At 41.1% G+C, this 15767-nt stretch overlaps 1 long non-coding RNA gene across 3 annotated transcripts in view; it reads right to left on the bottom strand.

Moving 5' to 3' along the window:
* LOC142419675 (uncharacterized) overlaps nt 1–15767 on the bottom strand; it is a 45188-nt gene that overhangs the window by 11846 nt on the left and 17575 nt on the right. For 2 of the 3 annotated variants that reach the window (XR_012778617.1, XR_012778616.1), the window contains exons 4-5: nt 10582–10730; nt 8255–8323 (exon numbers count right to left, since the gene is read on the bottom strand). This is a non-coding gene — a long non-coding RNA (uncharacterized LOC142419675). Of the gene's footprint in view, nt 1–430; nt 2125–8254; nt 8324–10581; nt 10731–15767 lie in introns of those variants that run through there. The other variant, XR_012778615.1, reaches the window with a different exon arrangement.

The raw sequence follows: 15767 nt of genomic DNA, 5'->3' as shown, positions 1-15767 counted from the left end.
TTTGTCTTATTCACACAGACAAGACAAAACAAAAACTGCAGTCTTCTTAAACTACAAAGATTAGCCTGATTAAAACAAACTTTAGCTTTTCAGCTGTGTTTATCCTGCAAGTCCAAAAATGAGCATTTTCCCCTGTTAGAAAGGTGCTCACAGCTTTGCACTGAAAAAGCTGTGCGCTGTCTTGTGCTACTCTGTCAGCATTAATGTAAGTGTATGAAGCCTTTGGATAGTTCCAAAGGAAAATGAGTGTCGTGGTTTAGTCCCAGCCGGCAACTAAGCTGCTCGCTCACTCCCCCCTGGTGGGCTGGGGGAGAGAATCAGAAGAGTAAATGTGAGAAAACTCATGGGTTGAGATAAAGACAGTTTAATAGGTAAAGCAAAAGCTGCGCACACAAGCAAAGCAAAACAAGGAATTCATTCACTCCTTCCCATGGGCAGGCAGGTGTTCAGCCATCTCCAGGAAAGCAGGGCTCCATCACGCGTAATGGTTACTTGGGAAGACAGACGCCATCACTCTGAATGTCCCCCCCTTCCTTCTTTTTCCCCCAGCTTTATATGCTGAGCATGACGCCATATGGTGTGGAATAGCCCTTTGGCCAGTTTGGATCAACTATCCTGGTTGTGTCCCCTCCCAACTTCTTGTGCACCTGGCAGAGGATGGGAAGCTGAAAAGTCCTGGATTTAGTATAAGCACTACTTAATTCAGCTTATGACACTGTTTTCAGCACAAATCCAAAACATAGCCCCATACTAGCTACTATAAAGACAATTAACTCTATCCCAGCCAAAACCAGCACAATGAGATAAAACACACTGAAAATTTTTTAGCTGCTTCCCAGCCCTTATCTATATGCTTTCCCACGGTGAGTGACTAAGGGTTCCTTTTCTGTCTTGCATCAAGGACCAATGGAAATTACATTTTACAAAGAAGAAGAGAACAGCGACTGTGAGTGGCAGTACAACAGGAAACATCTATTATGTATAGCTCTGTCACGTTATTTGTGACATTAGAGATCCTGACCCAACCACCTCCATCTCGTTTTCATTGACAAGGGACTCAGTACTAAAAGCACATAAAACACCATTTCTTTTATTGCTTTTGCTGACTAATGGCATGCAAAGGAGTATCCTTATTAGATATTCTTGCAAATGGCTGTATTGAATTGTAAGGAGGGAAATATTCATGCAGAGGACTTAGCATAATGCTCAGTGCTGCCTGTGCGCTCCCAATGAGCTTCAGAGAGAATAAGGCACTTTGTGGTGCCACAGATGCCCGTGTTCAAAGTACAAACATAAAATAAGCTTTGTCTACAAGGAGAAGCAGGCAAGTTCCTAACTCTACTTGGAATCTGCAGATCATACTTTTTTTCCTTTAGCTAGAAAGGCTTTCAGTGCCTTTCAAAGGTGAAGAGTGAGTGTAAGATAGCACCCTTTCTTCCTGGCATTACTTGATCTACAGAGAGCTCAAGTTCAAATGTCCTCCTCACAACACTCATATCCCAGGAGTGCATCCTGGCCAGTGAGATATGCTCATGTGAGGTTCTCTTAACCTCTTTTGCTGAAGCTTATTTGAAATTTCACTGGGTAAGATGGAGATTCAGAGCTACAGCAATGCAGAAGCCTGCACACTGCACCTGCAGGAGGCATGTGGGCTCTCTTTTCTGAAGACAAGGAACTTTAATCATTCCATATGAAGAAGAAAAAAAAAAACAAACAAAACTTCAAAATATGGCAATGAGAGTGTTACCATGAAAGGGTAGCCTCCTGCACACTGGTGAGAGTTTTGCAATGCAGGTTAGAAATGTTGGTTCAGCTTCCTTTGACTGGTCTTCTTCAAACTGTCTCATAAGGAAAGTCAGAGAAGGGAGCAATCACCAGTGCTTTCTCTTCTCAGGTTTCCAGCATATTAAAAAGCCAGTATGACAAATGCTCCATTTCTGGTAGAAAGCATTTTTCCTTTTCCTTCTGTTGGCCCACGCTTCCTTTGCTTTCCTGGCATATATTGAAAGTCCAGGACTGCCCTCCTACTTCAGTTCCTGGATCTCTCCCTGATTTCATCTACCAACTGCAGCATTTCTATGCCTCAGCTTCTCCATGCAAAACACTGTCTTGAGCTATCAGTAGCTGCAAAATAAAAGAAAAGAATGAGGATACAGGAAGTTGGGAGAGTTGGCAGGGCTGTATGTCTGGACATTTTACTTCAAAGCATTATTAAAAAACTTGCCAGTCTGTCCAACTCATTGGTAGCCCAAAGAAATACTCTGAGAAAGGTATTTTACATATGGAATATAAAGTGTGAGGCCAGTTGGGAGGAGGTATCATTGTATATTCTTAGCTAAAGATGAAGAAGGGAGGGAGAAAGAAACACTGCTGGTAGACTTAGCAAACAATTAGCTATGACGACACTTAGAGTAGTAAGTTATATTGTTTGCAGTGGCCCAGATACGTTTTCTTCCTCTGGAACTAGAACCATTTTTTAAAATTCGCCATGACTCCAGTTGGAAGCAGGTGGAGTTTGTAAGACTGGGAAAGCTAATTTTGGAAGAAAGAATTGTGAGTCTTTGGCATGAAGCCAGTTACAGTTTGGAAAGCAGAGGCTGAACTATGGAGTTTTTCTACTGTTATTTTTTTCATTTAATCTCCAATGTGTAGAGCTGGATCAGGGCAGCTACCACTCAAAAATGTCCCTGAAAAGATGAACAGGACTGTATACACTCTTGCATGCTGATGTCAGCTTCCCCTGCTAAGTTTCTACTTTGCAGCTTCATCATAAAATTTCACACTGGGTTAAATTTTGGCATGATTCAGAAGGAGATGAGCCAGGAATTAATGAAAAGGAAGATTCAGCAACATGAGAATGGGAAGCTAATGCTGCTGCTGGAGTGGGGATGAGGAGGGGAAGGGAAATGCTATTAGCAAAAGACATTTGCTGTTCTTCATTTTTTCATAGACCTATTCCTTGGAATTTCAGTTCCCCAAAGAGATCAGTTGATCACTCCTGATCATTGTCAACAAGACCAGTTGCTTCAGTGATTTCCTTACAGTCTAGATACCAAAAAACACGTGAGGTTGTTGAATACCAACTGCTACCTGGAACCAAGTTTTGCTTCTAAAGTGAATTAAATGATAATGCCAGATTCTAAGGCTGAATACAGAATAATTCATGTATCTGTAAGTTGGGCCCATCCATAAGAAATGTTAGTAAAGCAGATCTCTTTCCCCAACCAAGAGAGGCATGCACCTCTGTTAAGCTCAGTCTAGCTACATCTCTGCTACAGCTGGATAGTATTAAAAAAATCTTATAAAAACCCCCAGTAGTGCTTCCCTTGGCAATATACATTCATTACAATGCTCGCACAGAACTCTGTGTGTCCTTTTGCTCTTTACTTGTTCTCCAAGGAGTTAGGATGAGTGTTAACATGACATCTCAGCTAGCTCAGCTGCTAGTCCCTTATTAGAGGTTCTACACTGCAGCTGAGATGAGACTGCATGTCTTACTAAGCACTGGCCTTATGATGCATGATAGGAAAGTCATAACATTTGTATTTATGAAACAAGGAACAATATCATTATCTTGTCCTGGAGTTCTCTCATAACAAGATTTTGCTGTACAAAATTGTAACTGTTATTTCCTCCCTCCATCACTCTTCCAAAGCCTTACCTAACAGGCCACTAAAGTGATTTGTATAAAGACTTGTTAACAGCTGTTCCCTTGCTATGATTTTCCCTTTAGGGCTGTGGAGTGTAATAACTTTCTGTAAAACAAAAGCAAATTAATCATGATTATTTTTCAGTGCATCCTCACTCCTCATACAAGCCATCATTAAGTATTTATCATGTAGGCCCTACAATCGCCAATGGTGACAAATGCAAAGACAATGAAGTCATCACCTAATTTTGAGGCCTGTTTACCTCTTCAGCTCAAGGAAAAATTATCTGGCTGTAAATAGAGGGTTTTTTTTCATTTTATACATAGGACAGGCAGTTGTAGCTGAATTACAACAAAGCCTCAGGGAGGATAGTATGTTAGACACAAACATGGGTCGTTTGTTCCCCCTAATGATGTTATAACACTTATGTATGTAGTAATACGAGGTAACAAGTGAACATTTCTGCATACCCAGTGCTAAAGCAAGAGTGTGTGCACAACTAGTGGTTTTTTTCAATCTTAAATACTCAGGCTCTGCCTATTCAGGTTGTTACAAACTACTCTGTACGTGGTTATGTGACCTCTGTACAATGGCTGGCTGCTTTTTTTCCCCAGCAGCATGTCTCTGTTACGTTCAACATTCTTAAGCTTGTTTCCTGATTAGAAATCTAACATCACCAGCTGTGGCTTCCTGATAACCTCAGTATGCTCCAGGGTCACTGAACAGGTCACATATACATTTTACACAGCCACAGCTTACTAGCAAAATTCATGTCTATAATGCTTTTTTGCAGCTCCTTTTATTAATATCCATTTAATTTTGGCCATGCTAATGGTGATCTCTTCAAGTTAGAGAATCCAGAGGCAGCCATGAGTACATAGTGTGACCACAAATGTCGGGGTCCTTCAAGATCTCCCTTGAAGAGATGTGGGAGAGAGAGGATTAGTCTCCTAGGTCTGTCTCTCCACTGCCCGCTCTCTGAAAAGAGGAGCATTGGAAAGGAAACTGAAGCCACTCCTCATGTCATGGACTTGCCGTGTCCCACCACTACATGACAAGTCACCATCCACGGCTCCACCTCTAGCTCAGCCACATCATGTGTCTCCACAAATGCCAGTTTCCATCGTGTGACTGGAGGCCCCTTCCTTCTCCACCAGACACCTAGCACAGTCTTGTGGTCATCTAACTGCAACTGGCTTGTACACAATTCTCATGTGGGGTGGCTTAGGTTGGGGCAGGGTGTTGTGCCATAGCCGACTGTCTTCTCTCTGCTCATGGGTCAGCTCCTGAATGGTTGCAGTTTGCAGCCCAGATTTTTATGTTTTATAACCAAGATCTGTCACAGTTTTTAGGTCTGTAAAGGGCAAGACAGGTTCAATGCACCCACTACATCCAACTGCAAGATATCTGAGGAGAGACAAGGACACAAGCACCTCACTAATCTTCTTTCTTTCAGGCTCCTGCTTCCAGTTTGATTGTTTCTTCCACTCAGATGGAAACAAGAGGAAACTTTGGAAGAGTCAAGTGGTGTTGAATAGAGAAGCAGGGCAGGAGCACTGCCCAGAAGAGACACAATGGGAGGTGCCCTGGAATGGGGAGACGAGGAGGAGGACCTTTGCTCAGCTTCCTTTCTCCTTTCCGTGAGGCTTCAGGAACCTTCCTCAAGATTTACCTCTATTGGACTAGTACCCTTAACAGGAAAAGTGAAGGACTTACTCCAGGAATTAGGTCACACACTCCAGCTTCCTGGCAATAAATAACGGAAAAGGATCTGAGTGAAGGTATCAGTCAACACATACATGTGTTTTCTTCCTTAAAGCCAGGAAGTCCAAAGTCTTTTTTTTTCTACTAGCCTGCTCTTACGATTTTAAGTATCTTGGCACCTTCAGAAACACTGGAAGGTTATCTTTTCATTCCACTTGGCAGATTACAAATTTTATTGTAAAATTTTACTATTAAAATTGAAGGTTTCTTTTTGTTAGCTAGTGTTTATTGATTATAATTTCTGATTTTCCCCTGTTCATTCGACTCTAACACAGCTGTGTCTTTTGGTCAATATACACTTTCTAGTAGCTAATCAGCTTTTACTTCTTAAGTTCAGATTTTATCAAGACTGGTTTTAATATGGTTATTTTCAGGAAAAAAAAAAAGAGCGTAAACATTTCAACAAATATTTATACACTAAAACCAAACACTCCAAAACCAAATCCAAATTCATCTCAGCTATCCTGGGCACCATTAAATATTAATTACTTGGTGGCCATTAGGCCTGTTTTCATCTGGACTATGCACCTCTGCCCCATGTGTCCTGGTGCTTTTACTCAGCCTAGAAGGCCTCTTGAGGTTATGTAGCTCTACAGTACAGTCATGAATGGGAGGGCTGCAAGTACCAGTGCAAGCAGAACACTCAGTGGTGCACTGGTCCCATAACGGATCTACAGAGAAAGCAAGAATATTTGCAGATCTTTCACTTATACCTCTCTCTTCTCAGTATTGTGGAACAATGAATTAGAGCAGCAGGAATCTGGAGGGGTTCTGTTTGAAAAAACTTCACTGAAGTCAGAAGAAAACACACAGAAATTCAGATCTTCAAAGAGGAAACTTCTAGATGAAGAGATATTCCTCTAAACAAAGCCCAAGATAAGATGTCCTGTATCTGCAAATAAATAGGAGTAGGAAAAAACCTACCAGAAGTAAACCAGTTCTTAGTGAAAAACCTCCTGTAGGTAATCTTGCAAAGTCAGATCAGGTTTACTTTAATAAGGCATAAAAAGCCTTTTTTAAAGTCAATAGCATCTGGCTGAATAGGACCTACTAGGAGGTAGGTCCTATTGATGCCTGCTGGCAGTTGGCAATGCAATGTGAGATGAAGGAATTCATAGTAATCATGGGAACTTTTAAAACCATGTCGTCCTTCTCAGAAATAACAAGGTATGCTTGAAGAAAAGTTAGAGGAGCAAACCTCTAAATGAATTATCCCTACTGACCCCTGCAGTCAAAGCCAAGCCCATCAGGGGATGTTTGGGAAAAAAAAAAAGTCAGTCTTGGGGTTTTACCTGTTCATTTAATTCTAAGAGACCAACCACTTTGCATCCTTTGGAGAACCTGGATGCTTCATGTCTGCCACATTACTCACATGAGGAGGAAAAAGTCTCCTGTCTCCATACATCTCCATAAAAGGATCTTTATGGAGTACTTAAATGAGTAAGGACAGATGTTATTTTAAAAAGCAAGCAAGCGACTTCAGGGTGTGGTACATGTACACAAGGGGGAAAAATCACAATTATGACAAACAGGAGATGGGTATGAATCACTGAAAGTTATGTGCTGGAAATTCAGATGGCATAAGCAAGAATTTGAAGCTTCCAGAATAGGGAAGCAAAGAATAATTATCAACATTTTAAGATTTCAAAGTAATTCATCAACATTTCTCTCTCCTGTACCATTTTTGAAGCAATCAAACCATATAAAGAACAAGTGGAGTTACTCTCTCCTTAAAAAGTCATGATGGTAGCTGAGATTGGCTATGGCTTCTTCCTAAAACAGTTGCTAGTTTTCATCCCTGAGCTGAGCAAAGCCTGAGGAAATTCTTGGTTATGAGATTCATTCTATTCGCAGTCTAGGTAGTTCATTTATAACCACTGCTCTGCTCAGGCGCTGGCTGTTCATTCTACTCCATGCAACTTTGCATGGAGTCTAGAGTGGATGTGACACGTTGTTTGCATAATTCAAAAATCCCTGTATATATTTTTTTGTCTTAAACTTCAGCTCTTGGAATCATGTGATTAAGGGAGACTCTCTAGCTTTTTTCTTAATTACAGTTCTTCATGTCAAGAGCTGAAAACAGGAACCATGAATGTTAAGTACAGAATACAATAAGACAAAATGCACTTAGAAAGATTTTAAGCCACTACCATAGTTTTTCTGGTAATCCAATACTTATCTGATGATCAGAATAAGGCTTGTTCTGAGCAGCCTGCTCAGGCTGACCTTGCTTCAGCAGGAGGGTTGGACTAGATGATTTCACGAGATGCTTTCCAACCTCAACGATTCTGCGATTCTGTGTTTGCAATGTCAGACACTTCATTATAATTTTAAAGGGGTTCATCTCATAAACAGTAAAGAGACCTATTGTTTTCTGTTGCTATGTGCCAGTCATTTCCCAAACACTTCCCCCTGTGTGTGAGTGCACGCACACACACTCTCCCTCACACACAAACACACACACAGATGGTCCTTGCTCTTATCTAGTCTATATGAATAATGACTTTGGTATAATAAAAAGCACAACTGGAATTTCCTTTAAATGCATGTCAGAATGATAATGTGGGCCAATATGAAAGTAGCATTTCATTAATTGTGTTAAGTCAGTGACAAATGTGAAAAGTCTGAATGTGCCAGGCTCAGAATTCTCTCAAAAGCAGTTCGTTATGCACCTCTGATCAGCCACATTTCCACCCAGGAGGTAGTGAGATCTGAGAAATAAGCCTTCACATGCAAGCCCACCACCTCCCATTTCCACGGTGATCATGCCTCTCTGTGGATCTGTGAGAGGCACAGTATTTCAGAATACTCTTAGGATACTGGCATACACTTTAACTCACCACTTTCCCAAGCAGCTGTGTGTCGACATGGCTTGAGCAGATCACCTATAGAGCCTGAGCATTGTGAACCTGAAACACGGTAAGAGATCAGTTGATTCAGTTGCACTATGTGCTCTGTGGGAAAGAGAAATCATACAGTACAACTTGCATTTAAAGTAAGTAATCATACTTTGCCATTTCATGGTGTCTATTAAGTTGCTGAAGCCACTGGCTTCAGCGCTCTAATGCAAATGTAACCAGTGGTCAGCCACGTACCACTAGTTTTAGGGCAACCCTTTCCAGCATTTTCTTTCTGCTCTGAGCACTGTAGGACTAAGAAGAGTAGCTCACTTGCCTTTTATTGGTCAGATTCCATGTATTTTTCCAGGAAGACTCAGATTTTTTTTTTTTAAAGATAATAGCATGGAGAACTGTTTAGAATGCAAATACCTCTATGAAGCACACTGGAGATTGTAATGTACTTATGGAGGACAGTAGAAAGGAAATCTTATTCATATACAATTAAAAAAAAAGTTTTCTTTCATTAAAAGATGTTACAATATGTTCAATATACTGACTGCCCAGCAAAGAAATCCTGCAGGAGAGAAAACAGTAGGTCCAATCACAAAAAACTTGGAGTTCAGAATCCATAGGTATCGTACTAAATGCCAAGTGCCAAGATAATATTTTGAGAGAATATAATAAATTAATTGAAGTTGTTTCCACCCTCTTTTTATAGAAATCCTAGGCTGTCGCAAAACTTGTCCAGTATGTAGGTGCTTTCCATTCGTAAAACAGCTGAGTGTCAAGGACACGCTAATGAAGAATTGCTCTGCCAGAACCACAAGCCTCAGGAATGAACGGCTTGCAGGGAGGGGTGAGCAGTAGTCGAGAACCTGTGAGGAACATTTTGCACTTGCTGATCAACTTTAATGAATATATTGTACCCCTTCTCTCATTCAAAACCAAGGACACTATTTCAAATTCTCAAGTTCCACTAAATAACACACAGAAGGAAAGGTCACAACCTGGGACCAAATGTCAGCATCTTTCAGCATTTTCACTAGCAGTTCTCTTTATCTGAAATGCTACTCAAACTGTTTAACACAGCTGCTTGCATGAATATTACTTATTTCTTTGCTATGTAAACTTAAATCCTCATTGAAGTTGGCCATAAAGAAAATATGTCTATGGCTAAAGGAAACAGTCCTTAGTTTATGGACTGGGTATTTGCAAGTGAATGTGTATCTGAGACGTCAAGACTAACATTTCCCTAATGTATTACGCTGTGCATTGCAGTGCTTCAACATCAAAAGTATACAAAACCCACTTAGCTGGTACCTCAGCAGCAAGTTTGTGGCTGTAAATGCTACATTTGTTGAGCCTTCCAATAAATTTTTCATATTTAGCATCTGGAACTGCATCAACTTCATCTGGCTCTTCCAGTAGCAATCCAGCAATGTGAATGTAGTAATCTTTTTGAAAACAATCATCTGTCAAATGGTACGTTGTTTTACTTGTCACATTCAGTATATCTGTATGGAAAGTCTTACACAATGATATCTACCTAATTTGCCACTCATCTAGTGAGAGTGTTCACATGTTATCATTTTACTGAAAAAACAGAACAGTTCTTCTAGCTGCGAGGATAGCTTCGTTGCTCGAAACCGCTTAAACTCTCTTTGTGTGTCCTTTTTCCTTGGAAAAACAAAGTAGCATAAATGAACAAGGACTGCAACATTAAACAGAACAACCAACGTTTGTCTCTTGTCCATTCACATTAATCAAGTGTTAACAATGCATTCGTAGTAAATACTTATGGAATGCTTTCTCTTGCATCCTGGGAACACACTGTAATTCTTAACCCATGGCTAAAAGCCAAGTGTTTCTCTCGGACACACTACCATACTTCTTCAATGTTTATATCTAGGTATGAAGTGAAATTTGCTTTCTGTTAACCAAGAATAATTAATCATAACCAAGAATAATTAATAATTATTGATTATTAATAATCACCACCAGTTCTTTTTACAAACATTTCTTTTTCCATGCAAATGCAGCTGTAGAATCACTGTAAATTAGCTGTTCCCTCCACTTTTACAATAGATTTATTTATACTTCTGGTCTATTGACCATCTGAATACACAGATTTCTATTGTAGTACAGGCCAGCTTCCTGAAGAGGCATAGCCACTATTCCCAAAAGTCATTCTGCATTTTACCTAGTGACTGCTTCATGCAAAACACAGAAACAGGCCAAAGAGCAGGAACACTTCCCCTGACCTCCCGTACAGGCTAAAAGCTCCAAACCTACTGACATACCCCTTCTCTATTCCTTCTAGTTCTTACATCCATGGCTGTTTTGTGGGAAGTTTCATTATAAGACCTTGAAATGTGCTTCTCATCCATCCTACATCCAGGTGGTGAAGACACAGACTATGAGGAACAGTAGACATATCGTGCTAGCTTAGTACGCCTGAACGATTTTGGAAGCAGCACTGGAGCAATGTACAGAAAAAGATAAAAGGTAAGAGAGTAAGTATACTTTATTACTCTTCTTTCTTCCTTAACTAGTTAGCAACTGGCATCCATATCATTTTCTCTAGAATGAATTTCCTGCACTGAAATCAAAATTAAGTCTAAAACAAGGTGGCTACATTCTAATTGTGAAAACCTCTTTTACAGGGCAGGAAGGAAATGGGATGATCTCCAGACATCTGTGTGAGTCATAGCACGCTAACGAAAGACAGATGGGCATGCTTATTCGGCACGACTTTTTTAACTTCTCTTTTGGTGTAACTATTCTCTTAGCTTTTTCCTTAATTACACTGACATGAGGTGAAAAAAGCAACAGGTCCCAGGATGTTTGACTTCTTAGATTTGCCCTGATTTGTAACAGATAAATATTTCAGGATTTCATAGATTAGGACCAGATAAAGACAGAGACTTATATAAAGCCATGTTTAGGACTCCATTTCCTTGAATCGCATTTTAAGAACGTCATCTTGAGGAGGGGACTAGAAAAGCTTGGAGTCAGTGCTGTTAGTACTGAAAATCTGCTAAAAGCTCATCTGTCATTGTAGCTTCAAAATATATTTTTCATACTGTGTTTCCCTTGCCTCAACAATATCAACCCACCAGAAAGCTATGCATGCACAGAAGAGCTGGAGGCCCAGCAATAAGCTTTAAATATTATGATTTTCCATAAACTGAAAGAGGATCTGACCAATTCCATTGCAGTGGAAATGGCCTGCTATTGCTTAATCCTGCCTCAAGCACCAAGTTTTTGGCTAGCTAATGCCACTAAGAAGCTAGGCTGTTACTTAATATCCTATTATCTAAGAGTGGCATTTTTGTATTCCACCCAGTGTGCTGCATGCTCCTCCTGGAAACACAAAACTAGCTCAGCTCCAGTTTGAGAGTAGAAAGGCTGTCTCGTACAACCAGCAGTTCATTGGGCAACAGATCCCCTTCCTTCACTGGCAAGTCCATATCGGGACACAGATGTTTATGATTTTCTTCTAAACCAGTTATCTAAGGAAAAAAAAACCCTGTGATTTGTCCATGCTATCAGGTGGTGATAAATGGATTTTGTTATCTGGGTGACGTCTGGGAAGGACAGCAATAGAAAGCCTCCGCACTGCAGCTATGCTGGTCTTCAGCGCTCCTCACAGAAGGGCTGCTTGCAGCAGGGCTAGGGACTTGGACAGTCAAGATGCTTCACAAACCATAGGTGCTGTAGGAGTTAGGGCTTTGCCATACATAAATACCACAGCAGAGAAAGAAAGAGTACCTTCACCCTGGCAAGACTTTCTGGGCTAGGCTTATTTATTTGGACTTCGCCGAGTGTACAGTCTTAAATGGATGGTCCGTGAATTCCAGTTATCTGGTCTTTTTTAGCCTCTATGAATAAATAAATCATAACCCATGAAAAGATTAGCAGCTGTTCTCACTGATGATAAGTCAGCATCCAGTCAACCAGTGTAGTACTCCAGGTTTCTGCTAGTTAAAAGCCTCTCAAAAACTTACACTGATACAAAATTGAAGTCTCATAGTTGCATAAAGGAGCAAATCTCCTTCCAAGGGAATAATATAATAAACTGCAGTGCTTGGCATTGTGCCATTCAGCAGACATTTAGTCAGTACCAGCTAGGACTCTGGGTATATTCACTCTTGACTGAGGTTTGAGGTTTTGCTCTGAAGTCTTCTACCAAATCCAGAGCATGCAGAAATCCTGTGAGAAGTTAGGTCCTCCACGCTGTCGGGATAACATGTACTCCAAAGTTGCTCCATTGCTGAGCAAAGCTCTCTGGAGGAAGGGAAGAAAGTTCTGTCTGTGTTCGGCCAGGAAGTTCAGACCCCTCCACAGACGCAGCTGGGCTGCGCACTGCCCAGCGCCCTGCCCCGCGCAGCTGCCTCTGGCCTAAGCGTGCAGCCGGGATCAGCCAGGGCATGTAGCAGGAGCACAGAAAATAGCGATGACTAACACTCGCCACTCACACCCTTGCATTACTTCCAGTTTGACTTAGACAGGACTGCCCTTTTCTGATATTTTATCTTGCCATACCCTCACTCATTTCCAGAGGGTAATTTTTCTGACATGCTGATTTTTCTTATTTAGCATTTGATCTTTTGACAAAAGTCAGCATTTGGTCCCCAGCAGGCAGTTTTAGGACAGCTGAAGTGCTGTCTTAGCAATCGCAGATGAGCTGGTTATATCACACAAAAGCCACTTTGTGTCATGACTAATTTCAGATCCTCCCTATTTCTTATGCAGAGTTCAGCCTTGTTCCCTTATACACAGAGAATTAAATTCTGTGCATGTATTTCCTTCTGACTTTTCCACTGGGACACAAACTTACTCAGAACAAGCAAACTCGGGAGGAAACACAAAGACATCACGAATAGCACTTGCTACCTACCCTGCAGGGCCCCTTTGCATTTCACTGCATGACTCTCCCTGGCACCGAAGGACCACAGGAGGCAATCTTCTTCCCATAACTGCACCCTCAGTCAAGGGCCTTCTTTTTTTCTCCTTTTCCCAAGGAGTTTCCTGCTAGGACAAACTCTGGACTGCAGTCTCCTGCCAACTCTGAGTTTTTAGTTTTCTGTGCTTTTCTGCATGTTCTGGCTTTGGTAGGAGAAGCAGCACCTCTGTGAGGTGTGTGAGTATCTCTACAAATCTGTGTTATCTACAACGGTCCTGACTAACACCTGCTGAAGGATATTCCTCTTCACAAGTGCAGCAGGTGGTGTTATAGACTTTTATCTGGCCTTTGCACCGCTGTAGCCACAGACGTGCAAATGCCTGATAATCGTGAGACAAACCTCAGAGAAGGTAATGGGTAAGTATGATTGCCTGCCCTATTTATAGGTTCGTTATTCGCTAAGCGAAACTAATGTACACACAGGTGTCCTGTTCCCAGGAAGCCATACTCATTATGAAACACAATTCAAATATGAATAATTAACCTATTTTATTGTATCCAATCTGGGGCAAAACAAGGCTACAAAGAGGAGATAAACCCCAAACAAAGACATAGAACCTACTGAAACAGAGACCTCACTTCTAGTTTAGTTCTGATGGGACAGCTGTCTTGCAGCTTCTGCTGCTGTGAGTAAATCTGGCATGCATCTCCTTTCACTGACAGAGTGCTGCTTCTTGCTTTGGTTACAGCTCACTATTCACACGCTTCTTTGAATATTTTATGAAAGCGACATCAGGTGTGTCAAAAGGCACTCTTTATGGCTGCCTCTGCAATTACAAAGCAAGTCTCCTAGGTACTTTTTTCTCCTTACTTGTGTAGATGGACTCTTTACATAATAACCACACCTTCAATTTTTTGAGCATCTGTGACTATGTTTACCTCAAAGGACAGACATACTCCACAGCAGGACCACAGCATACCCTGATGCCCAGTCACCCTGATTATGGAACCTCCTGAAAAATGTTGTAACTCTCTCCTATGCCTAACTTTCCAGGAGAGATGTGTATCTGGGTCTTCACCTGACTCAATACTGGGATGGTGCTAAGTGGTACATCTGAAGCCAAGGGGTGAGAATCACTCCCAGTCTCCCTTGGTAGAAACACAGCCGGGGAGACTGTTGATGGAAATTTTTTCATCTGTTTGAGAAGAAACTTCTACAAGTAAAGTGTGTTTAAGGAGTTGCTCCCATTGCTCATCAAGAAATGCATGTTTTCATAACAATTCAGCTATGTTTCTGTTGTGCATATCTCTGTATATCTCTGCTTTCCCAAACACAGACAGCAAGACTGACAAGATGTACTTTTGAGTCGTGACAATGTAATTTGAACTTGAGAAATTAATACTGCTTTTTCCAGGAACACGGGAAGAAAAGCCCTTGCACTCTGTCTATTGCATATTAAACAGTAAGGGAGAAAAGTGCTGAAGAACCTTAAGGGTGGTCCCCTCTACCACTGCCGCCTTCTAGACTGGTTTCAGTTTCAGTCCTGTTGCCATTGCTCTAAGTTCCCTGAGACTGCAGCTCTGTAACAGCTCCACTGCCAGTGGTCACGTCTGGGACCCCATTTCTCAAGCAAACAAAAGCTTGCCTTGGCTTTGCAGGTGAGCTGTCAGCATGCCTTCTCAATCCAACACGAGGGCTGGCTTCCTTCCCCAGTCCCTCAAGGACCAAGTGCCATGCCCAAATCTCTTTCAGAGCCTTCTTCCAGCATGCTCTTTAATTCAAATAAAAGCTGGCATTGAATTTTTCTTCCCGATCTCCCTCATGACAGCAGAGGCCAACTTCACTCAGCCAACAGCAGGAACCCTCCCTTAGCCCTATCCTCCTCTGAGATGTGTTTAAGCAACCAGCCAGCTGCTTTGAACAACTGCACAATATTAAAAGCAAAGCAAATACTTTAAATTCTATGCTAAGCCTATAGAAGTAATTAGAGAAGTATAATCAACATAAAAAGTCATGCTGAAGATGACTGCATATGTGCTAGAGAAAGCAAAATCAAAATTATAGATACTCTAGCACAGAATTTATGAGAGACACACAGAAACAAACCAACCAAGCACTATGGGACTGGCCTTAGAGCTAAAGATCTGAACATTTTTTTGTCTTTAAACCAAACATTTTGTAACCAACTGTTATTTGGGACTAGCTTTGTTAGTAAGATTCACAACAATTTAAGAACAAAGGTGCAATGGCCTGAGGCTGGAATTGCCTCATTTTTTTCCACAGTTCCTTTTTCATACTGCATTTAGTCAAAAGATTACAAGTCCAGTGCAAAAAAAAAAATCAAAATTTTCAGCTTCAATTGTTCACAGCATAAACTATGCTGACCTTTTCCAGACAATTACATAAAACAGCAATGATAAGCAGTAAGATTCCCTATTAAAATACAACCCACGGCTTTTGCATGTGTGCATGCCTACTTTTTGGCCCACAGCTACTGGCTACACTGAAAAAGATTTTATGAAGAAAAACAACAGATATGATAAATTCCAGCAGAAATCAGCTTCCAAATATGAATGGCAAGCATAACCACAGCTGAATCCAGCATT

The sequence above is a fragment of the Mycteria americana genome, chromosome 1 (assembly GCF_035582795.1).
Source record: "Mycteria americana isolate JAX WOST 10 ecotype Jacksonville Zoo and Gardens chromosome 1, USCA_MyAme_1.0, whole genome shotgun sequence".
NCBI lineage: Eukaryota > Metazoa > Chordata > Aves > Ciconiiformes > Ciconiidae > Mycteria > Mycteria americana.
The sequence above is the reverse complement of the archived record's forward strand: the minus strand, read 5'-3'. Positions and strand labels throughout refer to the sequence as shown.